Source organism: Gossypium hirsutum, chromosome A08 (genome assembly GCF_007990345.1).
Source record: "Gossypium hirsutum isolate 1008001.06 chromosome A08, Gossypium_hirsutum_v2.1, whole genome shotgun sequence".
NCBI lineage: Eukaryota > Viridiplantae > Streptophyta > Magnoliopsida > Malvales > Malvaceae > Gossypium > Gossypium hirsutum.
This window is the reverse complement of record NC_053431.1, coordinates 102,309,865-102,315,864: the sequence shown is the minus strand read 5'-3', so window position 1 is coordinate 102,315,864 and position 6,000 is coordinate 102,309,865.

Sequence of the window (6,000 nt, the reverse complement as noted above, 5' to 3'; positions counted from 1 at the left end):
TGTATAGCTTATTGATTTTTTTAGCATCCCATGGGATTAAGCCTTCTCAAACAAAGATAAACTTTAACTCGTGGTCATAAAGGTTAGTGTAAAACTCATGTACCAATGAAGGTGAATAGTTTCTAGGATGAGTGCAAAAAGTTTCCCACTTCAGGTTAGAAATGGTTTTATAGATTTGCTTGCCTAAGTCTTGCTATTCAGAAAGGAGAATGCCCTAATCTAAGTGGAAATGTAGCTTCAAAATGTTGTCTTGAAATTGACCCTTGGCCGTTTTCATTAAAAAGATCACCGACTCCTTTTTCTCTGTTGGCATGGAGGATTTCGATTCACGAACTACAGTTATAGAGGATGAATGTTTTTCAAAAGGCTTGGTGGTTTTCTTGGCTAATCCTCTCGTTCTTGCCATATTCTGGTTGTTTTTTGGAGTATAGATGGTTTAAAATTAAAAAGGTGCGAGCTTGGGAAAGGAAAAGTGAATAAAAATGGCTAGTTTGTATGTGTTATAGTCAGTCAGTGAAGAGGGGTTTATAGTGAGTGAAAGAAGAAGATGGAAATGCATGATTTTTCTTAAGGGAAATAAAGCTGGCGGGAATAATTACGTCCAATGAGAATTGCGCCTACTTAGACAGATCAGACGGCTGCGTGACTTTTGATCAAACAGTAGGATCTTAAATTTCTAATCTACTATTATTCTTGCTGAGTCAAAAGTGACAGTACAATAGTACGAACTATGTTGACAATAAAACTTAAGTGCGTCGACAATGGTACCCAATTATTCTGCAAAAATAAAATAAATAAAATAAAACAAACTTAAAAAAAAACATAATGATAAATTCAATAAAAATTAAAACTTTTTGACCAATTTAATGGTCTCTGCATGCTTTTGGTTAATATTCCCTAAATAGTGTTTCAACCAGTATCCATTCACTTTGAACTGGTGTCCATTATGTAAATATCTTATTGTGACTGCACCATGAGGAAATACTTCGACAACTTCAAAAGGTCCAGACCAAAGTGAGCGCAATTTACCCGGGTGCAATTTCAGTCTAGAATTGAATAATAAAACTTGTTGACCGGTGATAAATTGTCGCTACAAAATAATTCTATCATGCCATTGTTTGGTATTTTCTTTGTAAATTGCAGCATTTTCATAGGCATTTCGCCTAATCTCCTCTAGTCCAGAGCCGTTTCTTTTTATGCTGTCCACAATGCCCATCAAGCGCCATCCAGTCTGGAAGACCAATCTTTCCTCAAAGGGTTCACAACCTTCTCCAGAATGTCTTTAATTTTTTCTATTTGATACTTCGACTTGTTCATTAGTTTGCAAATGATAAGTAGTAGCCATTCTATGATTGACTCCATATCTTTTCAGTGCAATTGCCATTTGGTTGCAATGAAAGTGTGTACCCTAATCACTAATCAATGCCTTTGATGTGCCAAAGCGGATGAGTATATGCTAGTGAAAAAATTTAAGTACTGTCTTTGCATAATCGTTTGAGACTGCAATAGCTTCAACCCACTTCGAGACGTAGTCAACAGCTACTAATATATAAATATTTCCAAATGAACTTAGAAATGGTCCCATAAAATCCATACCCCAAACATCGAACAATTCAACTTTCATAATTGGCTGCTGTAGCATTCCATTGCATCGGGATATAGAACTAGTGCGCTGACACCTATCGCATTGATTCACAAAATTTTGGGCGTCTTTGAGTAATAAATGCCAGTAGAGTCTTGACTGGAGAACCTTAGCAACAGTTCACATGCCACCGAAATGACCTCTATATAGAGCATCATGACAGTGCTTTAGGATTGAAAGCATCTCCTCTTCTAGAATACAACCTTGAATAAATACAGTTCGTTCAAATGATACTTCACTATTTCACGAAGAAATTTTTCTTTTTGATGGCCTGTGACACCCAATGGGAGTTTTCCACACACTAGATAATTAACCAAACCTGCATACTAAGGGGTTGCGTCTACAGTAAATAACTTCTCATCTGGGTATGCGTCAACAATTTAAAGTATGTGTCTATCTTCGCTACTAATTTCCAATCAAGACAAATGGTCTATAACTTGATTCTCTGAACCCTTGCAGTCTTTTATCTTGATGGCGAATTCTTACAACAGTAAGATCCAGTGTATCAATCTTGGTTTTTCATCTTCTTCGTAAAATGACATCTCAATTCCAAGTGATCAGTAAATACGATAACCTTTGCGCCTACAAGATAATAATGAAACTTGTCGAAAACAAAGACTACATCCAACAATTCTTTCTCTGTAGTGGTGTAGTTGATTTGAGCCTTTGTAAGAGTTTTGCTAGCATAATAGATGGCGTGAAATATTATTCCCTTGCATTGTCCTAGAGCAGCACCCACAGCAAAATTGCTTGCATCACACATAACTTCAAAAGGTTGAGACTAATCTAGTGCAACGACAATAGGTGCATTTACTAGCTGCGTCTTTAATTGAATGAATGCCTCCAAACATGCAACGTCAAAGAGGAATTTTTGATTCTGTTCCAACAATGAGCATATGGGCTTTGCAATTTTCAAGAAATCTCTAATAAATCTTTGATAAAACCCTGCATGCCCAAGAAAACTACGAATACCTTTCATATTTATTGATGGAGGTAATTTCTCAATGATTTCTACTTTAGCTTTGTCTACTTCAGTGCCTTGACTAGAGATGTAATAGCTTAACACAATGCCTTCAGTTACCATGAAATGGCATTTTTCCCAATTTAGAACAAGTTTGTGTCTTCACATCGCTGCAATACTTTATCCAAATTTTTAGCGCAATGATCAAAATCATTCTCATAGACTGAGAAATCATCCATAAAAACCTCTAAGGAAACTTCAATTATATCTGAAAATATTGCCATCATGCACATTTGAAATGTGGCTGGTGTGTTGCAAAGATCAAAAGGCATACAGTGAAAAGAAAAAGTATCAAAGGGACAGGTGAAAGTTGTTTTCTCCTAATCCTCCGGTGTAATAGCAATTTGATTGTACTCAGAATAGTCGTCTAAGAAGCAGTAATAAGCTTTTTCAGCAAGCCTGTCTAACATTTGGTTAATGAGAGGAAGTGAGAAGTGGTCCTTCCTTATAGCAACATTAAGTTTGTGATAATCCATACAGACTCGCCATCTCGTAGGAATACGTATAGGAATTAATTCGTCTTTGTCGTTGCTAACCATTGTGATGCTACTCTTTTTAAGAACGCATTGCGCTAGACTTACCCAATTGCTATCAGAAATAGGGTAGAAAATTCCAGCATCAAGCCACTTTATAATTTCTTTCTTAACAACATCCTTCATCTTCATGTTTAATCTTCTTTGTTGCTCAATTGACTTGTTTCCTTCATCTTGCAACTTGATCTTATGCATGCAAAAAAATGGACTAATGCCTCGGATATCGACAATACTCCAAGCAATAGCTCATTTATGTTGCTTAAGAATATATATCAATTTCTTTTCTTGAGTTACATCCAGTATTGTAGAGACAATAACTGAGAGAGTATTGTTATCACCAAGAAAAACGTATTTAAGATGAGTAGGTAATGGTTTTAATTCTAGAAAAGAATCTTCATCGGTAGATGGCTTGAAAATTGGAGTTGCTCTATTGGCTAAGTCTAAGGATTCAATCTGCCATCCATGCCTGAGTTCAATATTATTAGCCTCAACCTTGCCATCACAACTATCTAAGAATTCATCATCAGATGTCACTGCAAACTCCTCAAAAAGTATTGTGCTTTGGTCATTGAATTCTTCCGCAATTAGATCATCTAGCATATGACATTCTTCTTTATACTTACATTGAATATATTTAAAAAAACTGAAGGTAACGTGCTCATCATTAAGTCGCATGGTCAGTTCACCTTTGTAAACATCAATAAGAATTAGTGTGGTGGCTAAAAATGGTTGTCCCAATATTATAGGAACCTCATTGTTTGCCTCATAGTCAAGTATGATAAAATCAGCTGAAAAATGAATTTATCCACACGAACTAAGATATCTTTGATTTGCTCTTCAAGCTGAGCCAAAGATCGATCAGCTAGTTGTACTGTCACTATAGTAGGTTTTATGTGACCAATTCCCAACTTTCTGAAAGTAGATAGTGGCATTAGGTTGATGCTAGCTCCTAAGTAGCATAAAGCCTTGCCCAAATAATAGTTTCCAATTAAACATGAGATAGTAAAGCTTCTAGGATCTTTCATTTTGGGGGGCAACTTATTTGTCAAAACAGCACTACAGTCCTCTGTGAGTGCAATAATTTCCATACCTCTAATCTTTTTCTTCTTGGACAAGAGTTCCTTCATAAATTTCCCATAATTCAGATTTTCGCAAGAGCATCTATTAAAGGAATATTGACTTGAAGTTGCTTCAGTATGTACAGAAACTATTGGTACTACTTGTTTTGCTCATTTTTCCTGAATCTTTGTGGAAAAAGTAAGGGTGGAGATACATCTAATTGCGTCGACACCTTTAATTGCATTGACAGTTTTGAAGGTCGGGCATTAGGCATATGAGTGACAATTTGTGGAACTTTTTTGTCTGATACATTGGCAAGCTCTTTAGATTCAACCTTCTCACTAGGGATCATTTCACCAGTATCTTGATGTACGATAGTAGAGTCTGTAGTCAGCTCGTTAGTTTGTTTACCACTCTTAAGCGTGACAGCCTTGCAGTGTTCTTTCCCCCTCGGAGTAGGATTTTTCGTGTCACTAGGTAGTGTGCCCGGTGGTTGAGTATTTAGATTTGAAGCAAGTTGTCCCAATTGTGTCTCCAACGCCCGAAAGAAGATGAATTCCCTTGCACAATAGCTTCTGTGCGAGTCATATGCTCCCGCATTAAAGCCTCAAAAGCTGTTAATAGGTCAGAAGGAGAAGTTTGCGTGTACTGTTGTCGTCGATGCTCTTGAACTTACTGATGCAGCATTAAAGAGTGTTGTAACTGCGTCTGATTTTGGTGTGGATGCATCTGATTATATTGATTATAGTTCTGCTGTTGTTGATTTTAATTCCCTTGTATTAAATTATAATTGCCTTAAGCAGATTTATTCCTATATCGGAAGTCGCAGCATTTTATCCAACATTCTGAGTTCCTCAAGACTGTTCATTACATGTAGAATTATTACAAGAGTTGCCATAAGAATTGTTGCAGATGTTACTGACATAAAAGACATTCTCTGCATGTTGTGGACAATCTTCTTAGCTATAGTTGTCACTACAAATCTCACAACAAAAGATAGGAACATCAACCAGTTGAGCGACTTGTATAGGTGCAACGTGACTAGTCCCTTTCATTTTTTATCATATTCGCAAGAGAAAAAACTTGAGCATTAAGTACAGATATTGCATCCAATTCAATAACTCCCAGAGTGGCTTTTACTTATGCAGCTCTAGAGATAGGGTATTGATAATCATTCTGAGCAATTCTCTTAAGAATCCTAATAACATCATTATAAATACAATCCAACAAAGGTCCATTGGCTAATACGTTGACAAGATTCCTCATGTGTGAATTCAGCCCATTATAAAAAAATATCAATTTATGTTTCCTGTTGAATGCAGTTCATGGGACAACGTCAAAGCAAAGATTTATAGCGTTCCCATGCGGTGTGAAGATTCTCATCATCCAGCTGATGATAAGCTGTAATATCATTTTAGAGACGAGCTTTCGTTGTCGGTGGGTTAAATCGCAAAACAAAATGTGTTTCTAGTGCATTCCAAAAAGTAATTGATCCGGCAGGTAGCCAAGGAATCATGTAGGAGCTCTTCCTTACAAGGAATAAGGAAATAATTGCATATTCAGAGCATCATCAGGAACGCCTTGTTGACTAAAGGAAGCACAAATCAGTAAAAATGATTTAAGATGTTCTCGTGTATCTTCATGTGGCAGTCCAACATATTGCCCATTAGAATTTAGCATTTGAAACATTATTGGCTTGAGTTCAAAATTTCCAGGTTGGATTGCTGGCCTAACAACTCCCGGTT